This window comes from Musa acuminata, chromosome BXJ1-8 (assembly GCF_036884655.1).
Source record: "Musa acuminata AAA Group cultivar baxijiao chromosome BXJ1-8, Cavendish_Baxijiao_AAA, whole genome shotgun sequence".
Classification (NCBI taxonomy): domain Eukaryota; kingdom Viridiplantae; phylum Streptophyta; class Magnoliopsida; order Zingiberales; family Musaceae; genus Musa; species Musa acuminata.
Window position 1 is genome coordinate 38,430,199 of NC_088334.1, and position 19,448 is coordinate 38,449,646.

The window sequence follows — 19,448 nt, forward strand, 5'->3', positions numbered from 1 at the left end:
ACAAAAAAGACCTCATGCTTTTGTTTCGGTCGGCCACAAACTAAAGGATGCCCTGATAAGCCGTCGTCGACTCCTAAGACTGGAGCAGCCTCGGCGGCCATCGCTGCAGTGTCTCCTAAACCAAAACCACCCACCCTCAAGTGCCTACAACGAGGAAGAACTGTACGGTGGTCCAAAAACGAGGTAAGCCTACGCCTAGAAAGGTCAACCCCAAGAACCAAGTACTCATCAATTTTCCTATACATAGTTTGGAGCGCGCAGATCGTGCTCGTTCCGACAACGATCGAGGCGCCCATGCCTCAACGAGGGATGGTGGTGGGGACTATGGAAACCGTGACATCTTCCACGGCGACGGGAGGAAGCTGCAGCCATACGGCGAGTAACTCCCATATGAGGAAGAACCCAAATGGTACGAATTCTCCCAGAAAGATGGACCAAAATCCCGTCGTATACCTCTCCAGGGAATTTGCCCCAACACAACCCTTTTCTTGAAACATAGGAACAAAACTGGGGGTCACCCATCCTAGTACTATTCTCGCCCAAGCACGCTTAACTTCGGAGTTCTGATGGGAATCGCTATAGCGGCCCCATTCCGGAAAGCTCTCTCCGAGCCCCACGAGACTGACTGCATAGCGGTCACGGCAAATTCCGAGGCCCAAAACCATCGCCTCGGAGGTCGACGGGAGAGGTTTTGGCCCAAAAAGGAGTGCAACACGAGGACTTCCTAGGGGGTCACCCATCCTAGAACCATGTCTGATCATTGTATGTTTTATGAAGAAATTTTTAGATGATGATTTCATTATTCTATTCTCCTGCTATACGTTAATGACATATTTATTGTTGGCCATAATGCTGGAAAAATTGAAAAGCTTAAAAGAGAGTTTTAAGTAAGCCTTTTGGCCGCGCGAGGCGCAAAAAGGAGTGCAACACGAGGACTTCCCAGGGGGTCACCAATCCTAGTACTACTCTCGCCCAAGCACGCTTAACTTCGGAGTTCTGATGGGATCCGGTGCTTTAGTGCTGGTATGATCGCAATCGTTTTGTGTGCGTCGTCCCTCGCCTTTGTGCACGTCGCGGACGGCGCATCGACGACCGGAGCCCCGAAACCTCTCGAACGATCTCGGAATCGCCATTGTCGGATCTCTCCGATGCCCACGAGGCCGACCGCGTATCGGACACGGCAAGCGCGCGCCGAAACCATCGGGACTTTCTCGAACGAACTCGGAATCGCTATTGGCGGCCCCATTCCGGAAAGCTCTCTCCGAGCCCCACGAGACTGACTGCGTAGTGGTCACGGCAAATTCCGAGGCCCAAAACCATCGCCTCGGAGGTCGACGGGAGAGGTTTTGGCCCAAAAAGGAGTGCAACACGAGGACTTCCCAAGGGGTCACCCATCCTAGAACCATGTCTGATCATTGTATGTTTTATGAAGAAATTTTTAGATGATGATTTCATTATTCTATTCTCCTGCTATACGTTAATGACATATTTATTGTTGGCCATAATGCTAGAAAAATTGAAAAGCTTAAAAGAGAGTTTTAAGTAAGCCTTTTGGCCGTGCGGGGCGCAAAAAGGAGTGCAACACGAGGACTTCCCAGGGGGTCACCAATCCTAGTACTACTCTCGCCCAAGCACACTTAACTTCGGAGTTCTGATGGGATCCGGTGCTTTAGTGCTGGTATGATCGCAATCGTTTTGTGTGCGTCGTCCCTCGCTTTTGTGCACGTCGCGGACGGCGCATCGACGACCGGAGCCCCGAAACCTCTCGAACGATCTCGGAATCACCATTGTCGGATCTCTCCGATGCCCACGAGGCCGACCGCGTACCGGACACGGCAAGCGCGCGCCGAAACCATTGGGACTTTCTCGAACGAACTCAGAATCGCTATTGGCGGCCCCATTCCGGAAAGCTCTCTCCGAGCCCCACGAGACTAACTGCGTAGTGGTCACGGCAAATTTCGAGGCCCAAAACCATCGCCTCGGAGGTCGACGGGAGAGGTTTTGGCCCATAAAGGAGTGCAACACGAGGACTTCCCAAGGGGTCACCCATCCTAGAACAATGTCTGATCATTGTATGTTTTATGAAGAAATTTTTAGATGATGATTTCATTATTCTATTCTCCAGCTATACGTTAATGACATATTTATTGTTGGCCATAATGCTGGAAAAATTGAAAAGCTTAAAAGAGAGTTTTAAGTAAGCCTGTTGGCCGCGCGGGGCGCAAAAAGGAGTGCAACACGAACACGAAGACTTCCCAAGGGGTCACCCATCCTAGAACTACTCTCGCCCAAGCACGCTTAACTACTACTCTCACCCAAGCACGCTTAACTTCGAAGTTCTGATGGGATCCGGTGCTTTAGTGCTGGTATGATCGCACTCGTTTTGTGTGCGTCGTCCCTCGCCATTGTGCACGTCGTGGACGGCGCATCGACGACCGGAGCCCCGAAACCTCTCGAACGATCTCGGAATCGCCATTGTCGGATCTCTCCGATGCCCACGAGGCCGACCGCGTACCGGAAATGGCAAGCGCGCGCCGAAACCATCTGGACTTTCTCGAACGAACTCGGAATCGCTATTGCGGCCCCATTCCGGAAAGCTCTCTCCGAGCCCCACGAGACTGACTGCGTAGCGGTCACGGCAAATTCCGAGGCCCAAAACCATCGCCTCGGAGGTCGACGGGAGAGGTTTTGGCCCAAAAAGGAGTGCAACACGGGGACTTCCCAGGGGGTCACCCATCCTAGAACCTTGTCTGATCATTGTATGTTTTATGAAGAAATTTTTAGATGATGATTTCATTATTCTATTCTCCAGCTATACGTTAATGACATATTTATTGTTGGCCATAATGCTGGAAAAATTGAAAAGCTTAAAAGAGAATTTTAAGTAAGCCTTTTGGCCGCGCGGGGCGCAAAAAAGAGTGCAACACGAGGACTTCCCAGGGGGTCACCCATCCTAGTACTACTCTCGACCAAGCAAACTTAACTTCGGAGTTCTGCTGGGATCCGGTGCTTTAGTGCTGATATGATCGCACGGGTTTTGTGTGCGTCGTCCCTCGCCTTTGTGCACGTCGCGGACGGCGCATCGACGACCGGAGCCCCGAAACCTCTCGAACGATCTCGGAATCGCCATTGTCGGATCTCTCCGATGCCCATGAGGCCGACCGCGTACCGGACATGGCAAGCGCGCGCCGAAACCATCGGGACTTTCTCGAACGAACTCGGAATCGCTATTGCGGCCCCATTCCGGAAAGCTCTCTCCGAGCCCCACGAGACTGACGGCGTAGCGGTCACGGCAAATTCCGAGGCCCAAAACCATCGCCTCGGAGGTCGAAGGGAGAGGTTTTGGCCCAAAAAGGAGTGCAACACGAGGACTTCCCAGGGGGTCACCCATCCAAGAACCATGTCTGATCATTGTATGTTTTATTAAGAAATTTTTCGATGATGATTTCATTATTCTATTCTCCTGCTATACGTTAATGACATATTTATTGTTGGCCATAATGCTGGAAAAATTGAAAAGCTTAAAAGAGAGTTTTAAGTAAGCCTTTTGGCCGCGCGGGGCGCAAAAAGAAGTGCAACACGAAGACTTCCCAAGGGTTCACCCATCCTAGTACTACTCTCGCCCAAGAACGCTTAACTTCGGAGTTTTGATGGGATCCGATGCTTTAGTGCTGGTATGATCGCACTCGTTTCATGTGTGTCGTCCCTCTCCTTTGTGCACGTCGCGGACGGCGCATCGACGACCGGAGCCCCGAAACCTCTCGAACGATCTCGGAATCGCCATTGTCGGATCTCTCCGATGCCCACGAGGCCGACCGCGTACCGGACACGGCAAGCGCGCGCCGAAACCATCGGGACTTTCTCGAACGAACTCGGAATCGCTATTACGGCCCCATTCCGGAAAGCTCTCTCCGAGCCCCACGAGACTGACTTCGTAGCGGTCACGGCAAATTCCGAGGCCCAAAACCATCGCCTCGGAGGTCAACGGGAGAGGTTTTGGCCCAAAAAGGAGTGCAACACGAGGACTTCCCAGGGGGTCACCCATCCTAGAACCATGTCTGATCATTGTATGTTTTATGAAGAAATTTTTAGATGATGATTTCATTATTCTATTCTCCTGCTATACGTTAATGACATATTTATTGATGGCCATAATGCTGGAAAAATTGAAAAGCTTCAAAGAGAGTTTTAAGTAAGCCTTTTGGCCGCGCGGGGCGCAAAAAGGAGTGCAACACGAGGACTTCCCAGGGGGTCACCCATCCTAGTACTACTCTCGCCCAAGCACGTGTAACTTCGGAGTTCTGATGGGATCCGGTGCTTTAGTGCTGGTATGATCGCACTCGTTTTGTGTGCGTCGTCCCTCGCCTTTGTGCACGTCGCGGACGGCGCATCGACGACCGGAGCCCCGAAACCTCTCGAACGATCTCGGAATCGCCATTGTCGGATCTCTCCGATGCCCACGAGGCCGACCGCGTACCGGACACGGCAAGCGCGCGCCGAAACCATCGGGACTTTCTCAAACGAACTCGGAATCGCTATTGTGGCCCCATTCCGGAAGGCTCTCTCCGAGCCCCACGAGACTGACTGCGTAGCGGTCACGGCAAATTCCGTGGCCCAAAACCATCGCCTCGGAGGTCAACGGGAGAGGTTTTGGCCCAAAAAGGAGTGCAACACGAGGACTTCCCAGGGGGTCACCCATCCTAGAACCATGTCTGATCATTGTATGTTTTATGAAGAAATTTTTAGATGATGATTTCATTATTCTATTCTCCTGCTATACGTTAATGACATATTTATTGTTGGCCATAATGCTGGAAAAATTTAAAAGCTTAAAAGAGAGTTTTAAGTAAGCCTTTTGGCCGCGCGGGGCGCAAAAAGGAGTGCAACACGAGGACTTCCCAGGGGGTCACCCATCCAAGTACTACTCTCGCCCAAGCACGCGTAACTTTGGAGTTCTGATGGGATCCGGTGCTTTAGTGCTGGTATGATCAAACTCGTTTTGTATGCGTCGTCCCTCTCCTTTGTGCACGTCGCGGACGGCGCAGAATGAACAGTGCAGTAGCAATAAATGCGAGAATATTTACTTCCATAATCTCATTGTTTTTTTACTTCGCAATAACTCGGGATCTAATCCCATAGAGATGAGAAATTTGATTCCTGTAAATTCAATGGGATGAATTGCATCCTGATGATACTGAATCGGATCAATATTATGAATAACAATATCTGATCTATCAAATCGATTCATCGTCGAGAATTGAATAGTATAACATGTTGATTCCTAACTTTTATCCCGTATTATGGCATAAGTAAGCAAAGCAGTTCTTAACTCTATCGACCCAATAGTTTGTTAATTGATCTTTACGGTGCTTTCTCTATCAATTCAATCCTTTATCCATAGAGTATAGTATATAGGCTGTATCTATTTCTTCCTATTTTGGTTCTCATGAAGTCTCTTTATTTGCTACAGCTGATAAAAATCGTTGCCGATGCCCACGAGGCCGACCGCGTACCGGACACGGCCTCGGTCACCATCGCCTCGGAGGTCGACGGGAGAGGTTTTGGCCCAAAAAGGAGTGCAACACGAGGACTTCCCAGGGGGTCACCCATCCAAGAACCATGTCTGATCATTGTATGTTTTATGAAGAAATTTTTCGATGATGATTTCATTATTCTATTCCCCTGCTATACGTTAATGACATATTTATTGTTGGCCATAATGCTGGAAAAATTGAAAAGCTTAAAAGAGAGTTTTAAGTAAGCCTTTTGGCCGCGCGGGGCGCAAAAAGGAGTGCAAAACGAGGACTTCCCAGGGGGTCACCCATCCTAGTACTACTCTCGCCCAAGCACGCTTAACTTCGTAGTTCTGATGGTATCCGGTGCTTTAGTGCTGGTATGATCGCACTCGTTTTGTGTGCGTCGTCCCTCGCCTTTGTGCACGTCGCGGACGGCGCATCGACGATCGGAGCCCCGAAACCTCTCGAACGATCTCGGAATCGCCATTGTCGGATCTCTCCGATGCCCACGAGGCCGACCGCGTACCGAACACGGCAAGCGCGCGCCGAAACCATCGGGACTTTCTCGAACGAACTCGGAATCGCTATTGCGGCCCCATTCCGGAAAGCTCTCTCCGAGCCCCACGAGCCATTCCGGAAAGCTCTCTCCGAGCCCCACGAGACTGACTGCGTAGCGGTCACGACAAATTCCGAGGCCCAAAACCATCGCCTCGGAAGTCGACGGGAGAGGTTTTGGCCCAAAAAGGAGTGCAACACGAGGACTTCCCAAGGGGTCACCCATCCTAGAACCATGTCTGATCATTGTATGTTTTATGAAGAAATTTTTAGATGATGATTTCATTATTCTATTCTCCTGCTACACGTTAATGACATATTTATTGTTGGCCATAATGCTGGAAAAATTGAAAAGCTTAAAAGAGAGTTTTAAGTAAGTCTTTTGGCCGCTCGGGGCGCAAAAAGGAGTGCAACACGAGGACTTCGCAGGGGGTCACCCATCCTAGTACTACTCTCGCCCAAGCACACTTAACTTCGGAGTTCTGATGGGATCCGATGCTTTAGTGCTGGTATGATAGCACTCGTTTTGTTTGCGTCGTCACACGCCATTGTGCACGTCGCGGACGGCGCATCGACGACCGGAGCCCCGAAACCTCTCCAACGATCTCGGAATCGCCATTGTCGGATCTCTCCGATGCCCACGAGGCCGACCGCGTACCGGACACGGCAAGCGCGCGCCGAAACCATCGGGACTTTCTCGAACGAACTCGGAATCGCTATTGCGGCCCCATTCCGGAAAGCTCTCTCCGAGCCCCATGAGACTGACGGCGTAGCGGTCACGGCAAATTCCGAGGCCCAAAACCATCGCCTCGGAGGTCGACGGGAGAGGTTTTGGCCCAAAAAAGAGTGCAACACGAGGACTTCCCAGGGGGTCACCCATCCTAGAACCATGTCTGATCATTGTATGTTTTATGAAGAAATTTTTAGATGATTATTTCATTATTCTATTCTCCTGCTATACGTTAATGACATATTTATTGTTGGCCATAATGCTGAAAAAATTGAAAAGCTTAAAAGAAAGTTTTATGTAAGTCTTTTGGCCGCTCGGGGCGCAAAAAGGAGTGCAACACGAGGACTTCCCAGGGGGTCACCTATCCTAGTACTACTATCGCCCAAGCACGCTTAACTTCGTAGTTCTGATGGGATCCGGTGCTTTAGTGCTGGTATGATCGAACTCGTTTTGTGTGCGTCGTCCCTCGCCTTTGTGCACGTCGCGGACGGCGCATCGACGACCGGAGCCCCGAAACCTCTCGAACGATCTCGGAATCGCCATTGTCGGATCTCTCCGATGCCCACGAGGCCGACCGCGTACCGGACACGGCAAGCGCGCGCCGAAACCATCGGGACTTTCTCGAACGAACTCGGAATCGCTATTGCGGCCCCATTCCGGAAAGCTCTCTCCGAGCCCCACGAGACTGACGGCGTAGCGGTCACGGCAAATTCCGAGGCCCAAAACCATCGCCTCGGAGGTCGACGGGAGAGGTTTTGGCCCAAAAAAGAGTGCAACACGAGGACTTCCCAGGGGGTCACCCATCCTAGAACCATGTCTGATCATTGTATGTTTTATGAAGAAATTTTTAGATGATTATTTCATTATTCTATTCTCCTGCTATACGTTAATGACATATTTATTGTTGGCCATAATGCTGGAAAAATTGAAAAGCTTAAAAGAGAGTTTTATGTAAGTCTTTTGGCCGCTCGGGGCGCAAAAAGGAGCGCAACACGAGGACTTCCCAGGGGGTCACCTATCCTAATACTACTGTCGCCCAAGCACGCTTAACTTCGTAGTTCTGATGGGATCCGGTGCTTTAGTGCTGGTATGATCGCACTCGTTTTGTGTGCGTCGTCCCTCGCCTTTGTGCACGTCGCGGACGGCGCATCGACGACCGGAGCCCCGAAACCTCTCGAACGATCTCGGAATCGCCATTGTCGGATCTCTCCGATGCCCACGAGGCCGACCGCGTACCGGACACGGCAAGGGCGCGCCGAAACCATCGGGACTTTCTCGAACGAACTCGGAATCGCTATTGCGGCCCCATTCTGGAAAGCTCTCTCCGAGCCCCACGAGACTGACTGCGTAGCGGTCACGACAAATTCCGAGGCCCAAAACCATCGCCTCGGAGGTCGACGGGAGAGGTTTTGGCGCAAAAAGGAGTGCAACACGAGGACTTCCCAGGGGGTCACCCATCCTAGAACCATGTCTGATCATTGTATGTTTTATGAAGAAATTTTTAGATGATGATTTCATTATTCTATTCTCCTGCTACACGTTAATGACATATTTATTGTTGGCCATAATGCTGGAAAAATTGAAAAGCTTAAAAGAGAGTTTTAAGTAAGTCTTTTGGCCGCTCGGGGCGCAAAAAGGAGTGCAACACGAGGAATTCACAGGGGGTCACCCATCCTAGTACTACTCTCGCACAAGCACGTTTAACTTCGGAGTTTTGATGGGATCCGGTGCTTTAGTGTTGGTATGATCGCACTGGTTTTGTGTGCGTCGTCCCTCGCCTTTGTGCACGTCGCGGACGGCGCATCGACGACCGGAGCCCCGAAACCTCTCGAACGATCTCGGAATCGCCATTGTCGGATCTCTCCGATGCCCACGAGGCCGACCGCGTACCGGACACGGCAAGCGCGCGCCGAAACCATCGGGACTTTCTCGAACGAACTCGGAATCGCTATTACGGCCCCATTCGGGAAAGCTCTCTCCGAGCCCCACGAGACTGACTGCGTAGCGGTCACGACAAATTCCGAGGCCCAAAACCATCGCCTCGGAGGTCGACGGGAGAGGTTTTGGCCCAAAAAGGAGTGCAACACGAGGACTTCCCAGGGGGTCACCCATCCTAGAACCATGTCTGATCATTGTATGTTTTATGAAGAAATTTTTAGATGATGATTTCATTATTCTATTCTCCTGCTACACGTTAATGACATATTTATTATTGGCCATAATGCTGGAAAAATTGAAAAGCTTAAAAGAGAGTTTTAAGTAAGTCTTTTGGCAGCTCGGGGCGCAAAAAAGAGTGCAACACGAGGACTTCCCAGGGGGTCACCCATCCTAGTACTACTCTCGCACAAGCACGTTTAACTTCGGAGTTTTGATGGGATCCGGTGCTTTAGTGCTGGTATGATCGCACTCGTTTTGTGTGCGTCGTCCCTCGCCTTTGTGCATGTCGCGGACGGCGCATCGATGACCGGAGCCCCGAAACCTCTCGAACGATCTCGGAATCGCCATTGTCGGATCTCTCCGATGCCCACGAGGCCGACCGCGTACCGGACACGGCAAGCGCGCGCCGAAACCATTGGGACTTTCTCGAACGAACTCGGAATCGCTATTGTGGCCCCATTCTGGAAAGCTCTCTCCGAGCCCCACGAGACAGACTGCGTAGCGGTCACGGCAAATTCCGAGGCCCAAAACCATCGCCTCGGAGGTCGATGGGAGAGGTTTTGGCCCAAAAAGGAGTGCAACACGAGGACTTCCCAGGGGGTCACCCATCCTAGAACCATGTCTGATCATTTTATGTTTTATGAAGAAATTTTTAGATGATGATTTCATTATTCTATTCTCCTGCTTTACGTTAATGACATATTTATTGTTGGCCATAATGCTGGAAAAATTGAAAAGCTTAAAAGAGAGATTTAAGTAAGTCTTTTGGCCGCTCGGGGCGCAAAAAGGAGTGCAACACGAGGACTTCCTAGGGGGTCACCGATCCTAGTACTACTCTAGCCCAAGCACGCTTAACTTCGGAGTTCTGATGGGATCCGGTGCTTTAGTGCTGGTATGATAGCACTGGTTTTGTGTGCGTCGTCCCTCGCCTTTGGGCACGTCGCGGACGGCGCATCGACGACCGGAGCCCCGAAACCTCTCGAACGATCTCGGAATCGCCATTGTCAGATCTCTCCGATGCCCACGAGGCCGACCACGTACCGGACACGGCAAGCGCGCGCCGAAACCATCGGGACTTTCTCGAACGAACTCGGAATCGCTATTGCGGCCCCATTCCGGAAAGCTCTCTCCGAGCCCCACGAGACTGACTGCGTAGCGGTCACGGCAAATTCCGAGGCCCAAAACCATCGCCTCGGAGGTCGACGGGAGAGGTTTTGGCCCAAAAAGGAGTGCAACACGAGGACTTCCCAGGGGGTCACCCATCCTAGAACCATGTCTGATCATTGTATGTTTTATGAAGAAATTTTTAGATGATGATTTCATTATTCTATTCTCCTGCTACACGTTAATGACATATTTATTGTTAGCCATAATGCTGGAAAAACTGAAAAGCTTAAAAGAGAGTTTCAAGTAAGTCTTTTGGCCGCTCGGGGCGCAAAAAAGAGTGCAACAAGAGGACTTCCCAAGGGGTCACCCATCCAAGTACTACTCTCTCCCAAGCACGCTTAACTTCGGAGTTCTGATGGGATCCGGTTCTTTAGTGCTGGTATGATGGCACTGATTTTTTGTGCGTCGTCCCTCGCCTTTGTGCATGTCGCGGACGGCGCATCGACGACCGGAGCCCCGAAACCTCTCGAACGATCTCGGAATCGCCATTGTCGGATCTCTCCGATGCCCACGAGGCCGACCGCGTACCGGACACGGCAAGCACGCGCCGAAACCATCGGGACTTTCTCGAACGAACTCGGAATCGCTATTGCGGCCCCATTCCGGAAAGCTCTCTCCGAGCCCCACGAGACTGACGGCGTAGCGGTCACGGCAAATTCCGAGGCCCAAAACCATCGCCTCGGAGGTCGACGGGAGAGGTTTTGGCCCAAAAAGGAGTGCAACACGAGGACTTCCCAGGGGGTCACCCATCCTAGAACCATGTCTGATCATTGTATGTTTTATGAAGAAATTTTTAGATGATGATTTCATTATTCTATTCTCCTGCTACACGTTAATGACATATTTATTGTTGGCCATAATGCTGGAAAAATTGAAAAGCTTAAAAGAGAGTTTTAAGTAAGTCTTTTGGCCGCTCGGGGCGCAAAAAGCAGTGCAACACGAGGACTTCCCAGGGGGTCACCCATACTAGTACTACTCTCGCCCAAGCACGCTTAACTTCGGAGTTCTGATGGGATCCGGTGCTTTAGTGCTGGTATGATCGCACTCGTTTTGTGTGCGTCGTCCCTCGCCTTTATGCACGTCGCCGACGGCGCATCGACGACCGGAGCCCCGAAACCTCTCGAACGATCTCGGAATCGCCATTGTCGGATCTCTCCGATGCCCACGAGGCCGACCGCGTACCGGACACGGCAAGCGCGCGCCGAAACCATCGGGACTTTCTCGAACGAACTCGGAATCGCTATTGCGGCCCCATTCCGGAAAGCTCTCTCCGAGCCCCACGAGACTGACTGCGTAGCGATCACGGCAAATTTCGAGGCCCAAAACCATAGCCTCGGAGGTCGACGGGAGAGGTTTTGGCCCAAAAAGGAGTGCAACACGAGGACTTCCCAGGGGGTCACCCATCCTAGAACCATGTCTGATCATTGTATGTTTTATGAAGAAATTTTTAAATGATGATTTCATTATTCTATTCTCCTGCTATACCTTAATGACATATTTATTGTTGGCCATAATGCTGGAAAAATTGAAAAGCTTAAAAGAGAGTTTTAAGTAAGTCTTTTGGCCGCTCGGGGCGCAAAAAGGAGTGCAACACGAGGACTTCCCAAGGGGTCACCCATCCTAGTACTACTCTCGCCCAAGCACGCTTAACTTCGGAGTTCTGATAGGATCCGATGCTTTAGTGCTGGTATGATCGCATCGACGACCGGAGCCCCGAAACCTCTCGAACGATCTCGGAATCGCCATTGTCGGATCTCTCCGATGCCCACGAGGCCGACCACGTACCGGACACGGCAAGCGCGCGCCGAAACCATCGGGACTTTCTCGAACGAACTGGGAATCGCTATTGCGGCCCCATTCCGGAAAGCTCTTTCCGAGCCCCACGAGACTGACTGCGTAGCGGTTACGGCAAATTCCGAGGCCCAAAACCATCGCCTCGGAGGTCGACGGGAGAGGTTTTGGCCCAAAAAGGAGTGCAACACGATGACTTCCCAGGGGGTCACCCATCCTAGAACCATGTCTGATCATTGTATGTTTTATAAAGAAATTTTTAGATGATGATTTCATTATTCTATTCTCCTGCTACACGTTAATGACATATTTATTGTTGGCCATAATGCTGGAAAAATTGAAAAGCTTAAAAGAGAGTTTTAAGTAAGTCTTTTGGCCGCTCGGGGCGCAAAAAGCAGTGCAACACGAGGACTTCCCAGGGGGTCACCCATTCTAGTACTACTGTCGCCCAAGCACGCTTAACTTCGGAGTTCTGATGGGATCCGGTGCTTTAGTGCTGGTATGATCGCAATCGTTTTGTGTGCGTCGTCCCTCGCTTTTGTGCACGTCGCGGACGGCGCATCGACGACCGGAGCCCCGAAACCTCTCGAACGATCTCGGAATCACCATTGTCGGATCTCTCCGATGCCCACGAGGCCGACCGCGTACCGGACACGGCAAGCGCGCGCCGAAACCATTGGGACTTTCTCGAACGAACTCAGAATCGCTATTGCGGCCCCATTCCGGAAAGCTCTCTCCGAGCCCCACGAGACTGACTGCGTAGCGGTCACGGCAAATTCCGAGGCCCAAAACCATCGCCTCGGAGGTCGACGGGAGAGGTTTTGGCCCAAAAAGGAGTGCAACACGGGGACTTCCCAGGGGGTCACCCATCCTAGAACCTTGTCTGATCATTGTATGTTTTATGAAGAAATTTTTAGATGATGATTTCATTATTCTATTCTCCAGCTATACGTTAATGACATATTTATTGTTGGCCATAATGCTGGAAAAATTGAAAAGCTTAAAAGAGAATTTTAAGTAAGCCTTTTGGCCGCGCGGGGCGCAAAAAAGAGTGCAACACGAGGACTTCCCAGGGGGTCACCCATCCTAGTACTACTCTCGACCAAGCAAACTTAACTTCGGAGTTCTGCTGGGATCCGGTGCTTTAGTGCTGATATGATCGCACGGGTTTTGTGTGCGTCGTCCCTCGCCTTTGTGCACGTCGCGGACGGCGCATCGACGACCGGAGCCCCGAAACCTCTCGAACGATCTCGGAATCGCCATTGTCGGATCTCTCCGATGCCCATGAGGCCGACCGCGTACCGGACATGGCAAGCGCGCGCCGAAACCATCGGGACTTTCTCGAACGAACTCGGAATCGCTATTGCGGCCCCATTCCGGAAAGCTCTCTCCGAGCCCCACGAGACTGACGGCGTAGCGGTCACGGCAAATTCCGAGGCCCAAAACCATCGCCTCGGAGGTCGAAGGGAGAGGTTTTGGCCCAAAAAGGAGTGCAACACGAGGACTTCCCAGGGGGTCACCCATCCAAGAACCATGTCTGATCATTGTATGTTTTATTAAGAAATTTTTCGATGATGATTTCATTATTCTATTCTCCTGCTATACGTTAATGACATATTTATTGTTGGCCATAATGCTGGAAAAATTGAAAAGCTTAAAAGAGAGTTTTAAGTAAGCCTTTTGGCCGCGCGGGGCGCAAAAAGAAGTGCAACACGAAGACTTCCCAAGGGTTCACCCATCCTAGTACTACTCTCGCCCAAGAACGCTTAACTTCGGAGTTTTGATGGGATCCGATGCTTTAGTGCTGGTATGATCGCACTCGTTTCATGTGTGTCGTCCCTCTCCTTTGTGCACGTCGCGGACGGCGCATCGACGACCGGAGCCCCGAAACCTCTCGAACGATCTCGGAATCGCCATTGTCGGATCTCTCCGATGCCCACGAGGCCGACCGCGTACCGGACACGGCAAGCGCGCGCCGAAACCATCGGGACTTTCTCGAACGAACTCGGAATCGCTATTACGGCCCCATTCCGGAAAGCTCTCTCCGAGCCCCACGAGACTGACTTCGTAGCGGTCACGGCAAATTCCGAGGCCCAAAACCATCGCCTCGGAGGTCAACGGGAGAGGTTTTGGCCCAAAAAGGAGTGCAACACGAGGACTTCCCAGGGGGTCACCCATCCTAGAACCATGTCTGATCATTGTATGTTTTATGAAGAAATTTTTAGATGATGATTTCATTATTCTATTCTCCTGCTATACGTTAATGACATATTTATTGATGGCCATAATGCTGGAAAAATTGAAAAGCTTCAAAGAGAGTTTTAAGTAAGCCTTTTGGCCGCGCGGGGCGCAAAAAGGAGTGCAACACGAGGACTTCCCAGGGGGTCACCCATCCTAGTACTACTCTCGCCCAAGCACGTGTAACTTCGGAGTTCTGATGGGATCCGGTGCTTTAGTGCTGGTATGATCGCACTCGTTTTGTGTGCGTCGTCCCTCGCCTTTGTGCACGTCGCGGACGGCGCATCGACGACCGGAGCCCCGAAACCTCTCGAACGATCTCGGAATCGCCATTGTCGGATCTCTCCGATGCCCACGAGGCCGACCGCGTACCGGACACGGCAAGCGCGCGCCGAAACCATCGGGACTTTCTCAAACGAACTCGGAATCGCTATTGTGGCCCCATTCCGGAAGGCTCTCTCCGAGCCCCACGAGACTGACTGCGTAGCGGTCACGGCAAATTCCGTGGCCCAAAACCATCGCCTCGGAGGTCAACGGGAGAGGTTTTGGCCCAAAAAGGAGTGCAACACGAGGACTTCCCAGGGGGTCACCCATCCTAGAACCATGTCTGATCATTGTATGTTTTATGAAGAAATTTTTAGATGATGATTTCATTATTCTATTCTCCTGCTATACGTTAATGACATATTTATTGTTGGCCATAATGCTGGAAAAATTTAAAAGCTTAAAAGAGAGTTTTAAGTAAGCCTTTTGGCCGCGCGGGGCGCAAAAAGGAGTGCAACACGAGGACTTCCCAGGGGGTCACCCATCCAAGTACTACTCTCGCCCAAGCACGCGTAACTTTGGAGTTCTGATGGGATCCGGTGCTTTAGTGCTGGTATGATCAAACTCGTTTTGTATGCGTCGTCCCTCTCCTTTGTGCACGTCGCGGACGGCGCAGAATGAACAGTGCAGTAGCAATAAATGCGAGAATATTTACTTCCATAATCTCATTGTTTTTTTACTTCGCAATAACTCGGGATCTAATCCCATAGAGATGAGAAATTTGATTCCTGTAAATTCAATGGGATGAATTGCATCCTGATGATACTGAATCGGATCAATATTATGAATAACAATATCTGATCTATCAAATCGATTCATCGTCGAGAATTGAATAGTATAACATGTTGATTCCTAACTTTTATCCCGTATTATGGCATAAGTAAGCAAAGCAGTTCTTAACTCTATCGACCCAATAGTTTGTTAATTGATCTTTACGGTGCTTTCTCTATCAATTCAATCCTTTATCCATAGAGTATAGTATATAGGCTGTATCTATTTCTTCCTATTTTGGTTCTCATGAAGTCTCTTTATTTGCTACAGCTGATAAAAATCGTTGCCGATGCCCACGAGGCCGACCGCGTACCGGACACGGCCTCGGTCACCATCGCCTCGGAGGTCGACGGGAGAGGTTTTGGCCCAAAAAGGAGTGCAACACGAGGACTTCCCAGGGGGTCACCCATCCAAGAACCATGTCTGATCATTGTATGTTTTATGAAGAAATTTTTCGATGATGATTTCATTATTCTATTCCCCTGCTATACGTTAATGACATATTTATTGTTGGCCATAATGCTGGAAAAATTGAAAAGCTTAAAAGAGAGTTTTAAGTAAGCCTTTTGGCCGCGCGGGGCGCAAAAAGGAGTGCAAAACGAGGACTTCCCAGGGGGTCACCCATCCTAGTACTACTCTCGCCCAAGCACGCTTAACTTCGTAGTTCTGATGGTATCCGGTGCTTTAGTGCTGGTATGATCGCACTCGTTTTGTGTGCGTCGTCCCTCGCCTTTGTGCACGTCGCGGACGGCGCATCGACGATCGGAGCCCCGAAACCTCTCGAACGATCTCGGAATCGCCATTGTCGGATCTCTCCGATGCCCACGAGGCCGACCGCGTACCGAACACGGCAAGCGCGCGCCGAAACCATCGGGACTTTCTCGAACGAACTCGGAATCGCTATTGCGGCCCCATTCCGGAAAGCTCTCTCCGAGCCCCACGAGCCATTCCGGAAAGCTCTCTCCGAGCCCCACGAGACTGACTGCGTAGCGGTCACGACAAATTCCGAGGCCCAAAACCATCGCCTCGGAAGTCGACGGGAGAGGTTTTGGCCCAAAAAGGAGTGCAACACGAGGACTTCCCAAGGGGTCACCCATCCTAGAACCATGTCTGATCATTGTATGTTTTATGAAGAAATTTTTAGATGATGATTTCATTATTCTATTCTCCTGCTACACGTTAATGACATATTTATTGTTGGCCATAATGCTGGAAAAATTGAAAAGCTTAAAAGAGAGTTTTAAGTAAGTCTTTTGGCCGCTCGGGGCGCAAAAAGGAGTGCAACACGAGGACTTCGCAGGGGGTCACCCATCCTAGTACTACTCTCGCCCAAGCACACTTAACTTCGGAGTTCTGATGGGATCCGATGCTTTAGTGCTGGTATGATAGCACTCGTTTTGTTTGCGTCGTCACACGCCATTGTGCACGTCGCGGACGGCGCATCGACGACCGGAGCCCCGAAACCTCTCCAACGATCTCGGAATCGCCATTGTCGGATCTCTCCGATGCCCACGAGGCCGACCGCGTACCGGACACGGCAAGCGCGCGCCGAAACCATCGGGACTTTCTCGAACGAACTCGGAATCGCTATTGCGGCCCCATTCCGGAAAGCTCTCTCCGAGCCCCATGAGACTGACGGCGTAGCGGTCACGGCAAATTCCGAGGCCCAAAACCATCGCCTCGGAGGTCGACGGGAGAGGTTTTGGCCCAAAAAAGAGTGCAACACGAGGACTTCCCAGGGGGTCACCCATCCTAGAACCATGTCTGATCATTGTATGTTTTATGAAGAAATTTTTAGATGATTATTTCATTATTCTATTCTCCTGCTATACGTTAATGACATATTTATTGTTGGCCATAATGCTGAAAAAATTGAAAAGCTTAAAAGAAAGTTTTATGTAAGTCTTTTGGCCGCTCGGGGCGCAAAAAGGAGTGCAACACGAGGACTTCCCAGGGGGTCACCTATCCTAGTACTACTATCGCCCAAGCACGCTTAACTTCGTAGTTCTGATGGGATCCGGTGCTTTAGTGCTGGTATGATCGAACTCGTTTTGTGTGCGTCGTCCCTCGCCTTTGTGCACGTCGCGGACGGCGCATCGACGACCGGAGCCCCGAAACCTCTCGAACGATCTCGGAATCGCCATTGTCGGATCTCTCCGATGCCCACGAGGCCGACCGCGTACCGGACACGGCAAGCGCGCGCCGAAACCATCGGGACTTTCTCGAACGAACTCGGAATCGCTATTGCGGCCCCATTCCGGAAAGCTCTCTCCGAGCCCCACGAGACTGACGGCGTAGCAGTCACGGCAAATTCCGAGGCCCAAAACCATCGCCTCGGAGGTCGACGGGAGAGGTTTTGGCCCAAAAAAGAGTGCAACACGAGGACTTCCCAGGGGGTCACCCATCCTAGAACCATGTCTGATCATTGTATGTTTTATGAAGAAATTTTTAGATGATTATTTCATTATTCTATTCTCCTGCTATACGTTAATGACATATTTATTGTTGGCCATAATGCTGGAAAAATTGAAAAGCTTAAAAGAGAGTTTTATGTAAGTCTTTTGGCCGCTCGGGGCGCAAAAAGGAGCGCAACACGAGGACTTCCCAGGGGGTCACCTATCCTAATACTACTGTCGCCCAAGCACGCTTAACTTCGTAGTTCTGATGGGATCCGGTGCTTTAGTGCTGGTATGATCGCACTCGTTTTGTGTGCGTCGTCCCTCGCCTTTGTGCACGTCGCGGACGGCGCATCGACGACCGGAGCCCCGAAACCTCTCGAACGATCTCGGAATCGCCATTGTCGGATCTCTCCGATGCCCACGAGGCCGACCGCGTACCGGACACGGCAAGGGCGCGCCGAAACCATCGGGACTTTCTCGAACGAACTCGGAATCGCTATTGCGGCCCCATTCTGGAAAGCTCTCTCCGAGCCCCACGAGACTGACTGCGTAGCGGTCACGACAAATTCCGAGGCCCAAAACCATCGCCTCGGAGGTCGACGGGAGAGGTTTTGGCGCAAAAAGGAGTGCAACACGAGGACTTCCCAGGGGGTCACCCATCCTAGAACCATGTCTGATCATTGTATGTTTTATGAAGAAATTTTTAGATGATGATTTCATTATTCTATTCTCCTGCTACACGTTAATGACATATTTATTGTTGGCCATAATGCTGGAAAAATTGAAAAGCTTAAAAGAGAGTTTTAAGTAAGTCTTTTGGCCGCTCGGGGCGCAAAAAGGAGTGCAACACGAGGAATTCACAGGGGGTCACCCATCCTAGTACTACTCTCGCACAAGCACGTTTAACTTCGGAGTTTTGATGGGATCCGGTGCTTTAGTGTTGGTATGATCGCACTGGTTTTGTGTGCGTCGTCCCTCGCCTTTGTGCACGTCGCGGACGGCGCATCGACGACCGGAGCCCCGAAACCTCTCGAACGATCTCGGAATCGCCATTGTCGGATCTCTCCGATGCCCACGAGGCCGACCGCGTACCGGACACGGCAAGCGCGCGCCGAAACCATCGGGACTTTCTCGAACGAACTCGGAATCGCTATTACGGCCCCATTCGGGAAAGCTCTCTCCGAGCCCCACGAGACTGACTGCGTAGCGGTCACGACAAATTCCGAGGCCCAAAACCATCGCCTCGGAGGTCGACGGGAGAGGTTTTGGCCCAAAAAGGAGTGCAACACGAGGACTTCCCAGGGGGTCACCCATCCTAGAACCATGTCTGATCATTGTATGTTTTATGAAGAAATTTTTAGATGATGATTTCATTATTCTATTCTCCTGCTACACGTTAATGACATATTTATTATTGGCCATAATGCTGGAAAAATTGAAAAGCTTAAAAGAGAGTTTTAAGTAAGTCTTTTGGCAGCTCGGGGCGCAAAAAAGAGTGCAACACGAGGACTTCCCAGGGGGTCACCCATCCTAGTACTACTCTCGCACAAGCACGTTTAACTTCGGAGTTTTGATGGGATCCGGTGCTTTAGTGCTGGTATGATCGCACTCGTTTTGTGTGCGTCGTCCCTCGCCTTTGTGCATGTCGCGGACGGCGCATCGATGACCGGAGCCCCGAAACCTCTCGAACGATCTCGGAATCGCCATTGTCGGATCTCTCCGATGCCCACGAGGCCGACCGCGTACCGGACACGGCAAGCGCGCGCCGAAACCATCGGGACTTTCTCGAACGAACTCGGA

General features: G+C 51.0%; 27 non-coding genes and 1 pseudogene across 27 annotated transcripts; all 28 read right to left on the bottom strand.

Moving 5' to 3' along the window:
• Nucleotides 1–918: 918 nt before the first annotated feature.
• On the bottom strand, nucleotides 919–1,037 carry LOC135589552 (5S ribosomal RNA). Its single transcript, XR_010476960.1, has one exon. It is a non-coding gene; the product is annotated as a 5S ribosomal RNA (ribosomal RNA).
• A 536-nt stretch (nucleotides 1,038–1,573) lies between these two features.
• On the bottom strand, nucleotides 1,574–1,692 carry LOC135589754 (5S ribosomal RNA). Its single transcript, XR_010477161.1, has one exon. It is a non-coding gene; the product is annotated as a 5S ribosomal RNA (ribosomal RNA).
• A 536-nt stretch (nucleotides 1,693–2,228) lies between these two features.
• On the bottom strand, nucleotides 2,229–2,380 carry LOC135591702 (5S ribosomal RNA; annotated as a pseudogene).
• A 535-nt stretch (nucleotides 2,381–2,915) lies between these two features.
• Nucleotides 2,916–3,034, bottom strand: LOC135590954 (5S ribosomal RNA). Its single transcript, XR_010478358.1, has one exon. It is a non-coding gene; the product is annotated as a 5S ribosomal RNA (ribosomal RNA).
• A 535-nt stretch (nucleotides 3,035–3,569) lies between these two features.
• Nucleotides 3,570–3,688, bottom strand: LOC135590978 (5S ribosomal RNA). Its single transcript, XR_010478382.1, has one exon. It is a non-coding gene; the product is annotated as a 5S ribosomal RNA (ribosomal RNA).
• A 535-nt stretch (nucleotides 3,689–4,223) lies between these two features.
• LOC135592097 (5S ribosomal RNA) lies at nucleotides 4,224–4,342 on the bottom strand. Its single transcript, XR_010478862.1, has one exon. It is a non-coding gene; the product is annotated as a 5S ribosomal RNA (ribosomal RNA).
• A 535-nt stretch (nucleotides 4,343–4,877) lies between these two features.
• On the bottom strand, nucleotides 4,878–4,996 carry LOC135590488 (5S ribosomal RNA). Its single transcript, XR_010477896.1, has one exon. It is a non-coding gene; the product is annotated as a 5S ribosomal RNA (ribosomal RNA).
• Nucleotides 4,997–5,788: 792 nt separating this feature from the next.
• Nucleotides 5,789–5,907, bottom strand: LOC135590407 (5S ribosomal RNA). Its single transcript, XR_010477814.1, has one exon. It is a non-coding gene; the product is annotated as a 5S ribosomal RNA (ribosomal RNA).
• A 568-nt stretch (nucleotides 5,908–6,475) lies between these two features.
• On the bottom strand, nucleotides 6,476–6,594 carry LOC135589773 (5S ribosomal RNA). Its single transcript, XR_010477180.1, has one exon. It is a non-coding gene; the product is annotated as a 5S ribosomal RNA (ribosomal RNA).
• Nucleotides 6,595–7,129: 535 nt separating this feature from the next.
• Nucleotides 7,130–7,248, bottom strand: LOC135590897 (5S ribosomal RNA). Its single transcript, XR_010478300.1, has one exon. It is a non-coding gene; the product is annotated as a 5S ribosomal RNA (ribosomal RNA).
• A 535-nt stretch (nucleotides 7,249–7,783) lies between these two features.
• Nucleotides 7,784–7,902, bottom strand: LOC135590901 (5S ribosomal RNA). The gene has a single exon (XR_010478305.1). It is a non-coding gene; the product is annotated as a 5S ribosomal RNA (ribosomal RNA).
• Nucleotides 7,903–8,437: 535 nt separating this feature from the next.
• On the bottom strand, nucleotides 8,438–8,556 carry LOC135590946 (5S ribosomal RNA). The gene has a single exon (XR_010478350.1). It is a non-coding gene; the product is annotated as a 5S ribosomal RNA (ribosomal RNA).
• A 535-nt stretch (nucleotides 8,557–9,091) lies between these two features.
• Nucleotides 9,092–9,210, bottom strand: LOC135590116 (5S ribosomal RNA). Its single transcript, XR_010477523.1, has one exon. It is a non-coding gene; the product is annotated as a 5S ribosomal RNA (ribosomal RNA).
• A 535-nt stretch (nucleotides 9,211–9,745) lies between these two features.
• On the bottom strand, nucleotides 9,746–9,864 carry LOC135590844 (5S ribosomal RNA). Its single transcript, XR_010478249.1, has one exon. It is a non-coding gene; the product is annotated as a 5S ribosomal RNA (ribosomal RNA).
• Nucleotides 9,865–10,399: 535 nt separating this feature from the next.
• Nucleotides 10,400–10,518, bottom strand: LOC135590597 (5S ribosomal RNA). The gene has a single exon (XR_010478003.1). It is a non-coding gene; the product is annotated as a 5S ribosomal RNA (ribosomal RNA).
• Nucleotides 10,519–11,053: 535 nt separating this feature from the next.
• LOC135592088 (5S ribosomal RNA) lies at nucleotides 11,054–11,172 on the bottom strand. The gene has a single exon (XR_010478854.1). It is a non-coding gene; the product is annotated as a 5S ribosomal RNA (ribosomal RNA).
• A 535-nt stretch (nucleotides 11,173–11,707) lies between these two features.
• Nucleotides 11,708–11,826, bottom strand: LOC135590433 (5S ribosomal RNA). The gene has a single exon (XR_010477841.1). It is a non-coding gene; the product is annotated as a 5S ribosomal RNA (ribosomal RNA).
• Nucleotides 11,827–12,310: 484 nt separating this feature from the next.
• LOC135590344 (5S ribosomal RNA) lies at nucleotides 12,311–12,429 on the bottom strand. The gene has a single exon (XR_010477750.1). It is a non-coding gene; the product is annotated as a 5S ribosomal RNA (ribosomal RNA).
• Nucleotides 12,430–12,964: 535 nt separating this feature from the next.
• Nucleotides 12,965–13,083, bottom strand: LOC135590955 (5S ribosomal RNA). The gene has a single exon (XR_010478359.1). It is a non-coding gene; the product is annotated as a 5S ribosomal RNA (ribosomal RNA).
• Nucleotides 13,084–13,618: 535 nt separating this feature from the next.
• On the bottom strand, nucleotides 13,619–13,737 carry LOC135590979 (5S ribosomal RNA). The gene has a single exon (XR_010478383.1). It is a non-coding gene; the product is annotated as a 5S ribosomal RNA (ribosomal RNA).
• Nucleotides 13,738–14,272: 535 nt separating this feature from the next.
• On the bottom strand, nucleotides 14,273–14,391 carry LOC135592098 (5S ribosomal RNA). Its single transcript, XR_010478864.1, has one exon. It is a non-coding gene; the product is annotated as a 5S ribosomal RNA (ribosomal RNA).
• Nucleotides 14,392–14,926: 535 nt separating this feature from the next.
• On the bottom strand, nucleotides 14,927–15,045 carry LOC135590489 (5S ribosomal RNA). The gene has a single exon (XR_010477897.1). It is a non-coding gene; the product is annotated as a 5S ribosomal RNA (ribosomal RNA).
• A 792-nt stretch (nucleotides 15,046–15,837) lies between these two features.
• Nucleotides 15,838–15,956, bottom strand: LOC135590408 (5S ribosomal RNA). The gene has a single exon (XR_010477815.1). It is a non-coding gene; the product is annotated as a 5S ribosomal RNA (ribosomal RNA).
• Nucleotides 15,957–16,524: 568 nt separating this feature from the next.
• LOC135589774 (5S ribosomal RNA) lies at nucleotides 16,525–16,643 on the bottom strand. Its single transcript, XR_010477181.1, has one exon. It is a non-coding gene; the product is annotated as a 5S ribosomal RNA (ribosomal RNA).
• A 535-nt stretch (nucleotides 16,644–17,178) lies between these two features.
• LOC135590898 (5S ribosomal RNA) lies at nucleotides 17,179–17,297 on the bottom strand. The gene has a single exon (XR_010478302.1). It is a non-coding gene; the product is annotated as a 5S ribosomal RNA (ribosomal RNA).
• Nucleotides 17,298–17,832: 535 nt separating this feature from the next.
• Nucleotides 17,833–17,951, bottom strand: LOC135590902 (5S ribosomal RNA). Its single transcript, XR_010478306.1, has one exon. It is a non-coding gene; the product is annotated as a 5S ribosomal RNA (ribosomal RNA).
• Nucleotides 17,952–18,486: 535 nt separating this feature from the next.
• LOC135590948 (5S ribosomal RNA) lies at nucleotides 18,487–18,605 on the bottom strand. The gene has a single exon (XR_010478351.1). It is a non-coding gene; the product is annotated as a 5S ribosomal RNA (ribosomal RNA).
• A 535-nt stretch (nucleotides 18,606–19,140) lies between these two features.
• LOC135590117 (5S ribosomal RNA) lies at nucleotides 19,141–19,259 on the bottom strand. The gene has a single exon (XR_010477524.1). It is a non-coding gene; the product is annotated as a 5S ribosomal RNA (ribosomal RNA).
• Nucleotides 19,260–19,448: the final 189 nt, after the last annotated feature.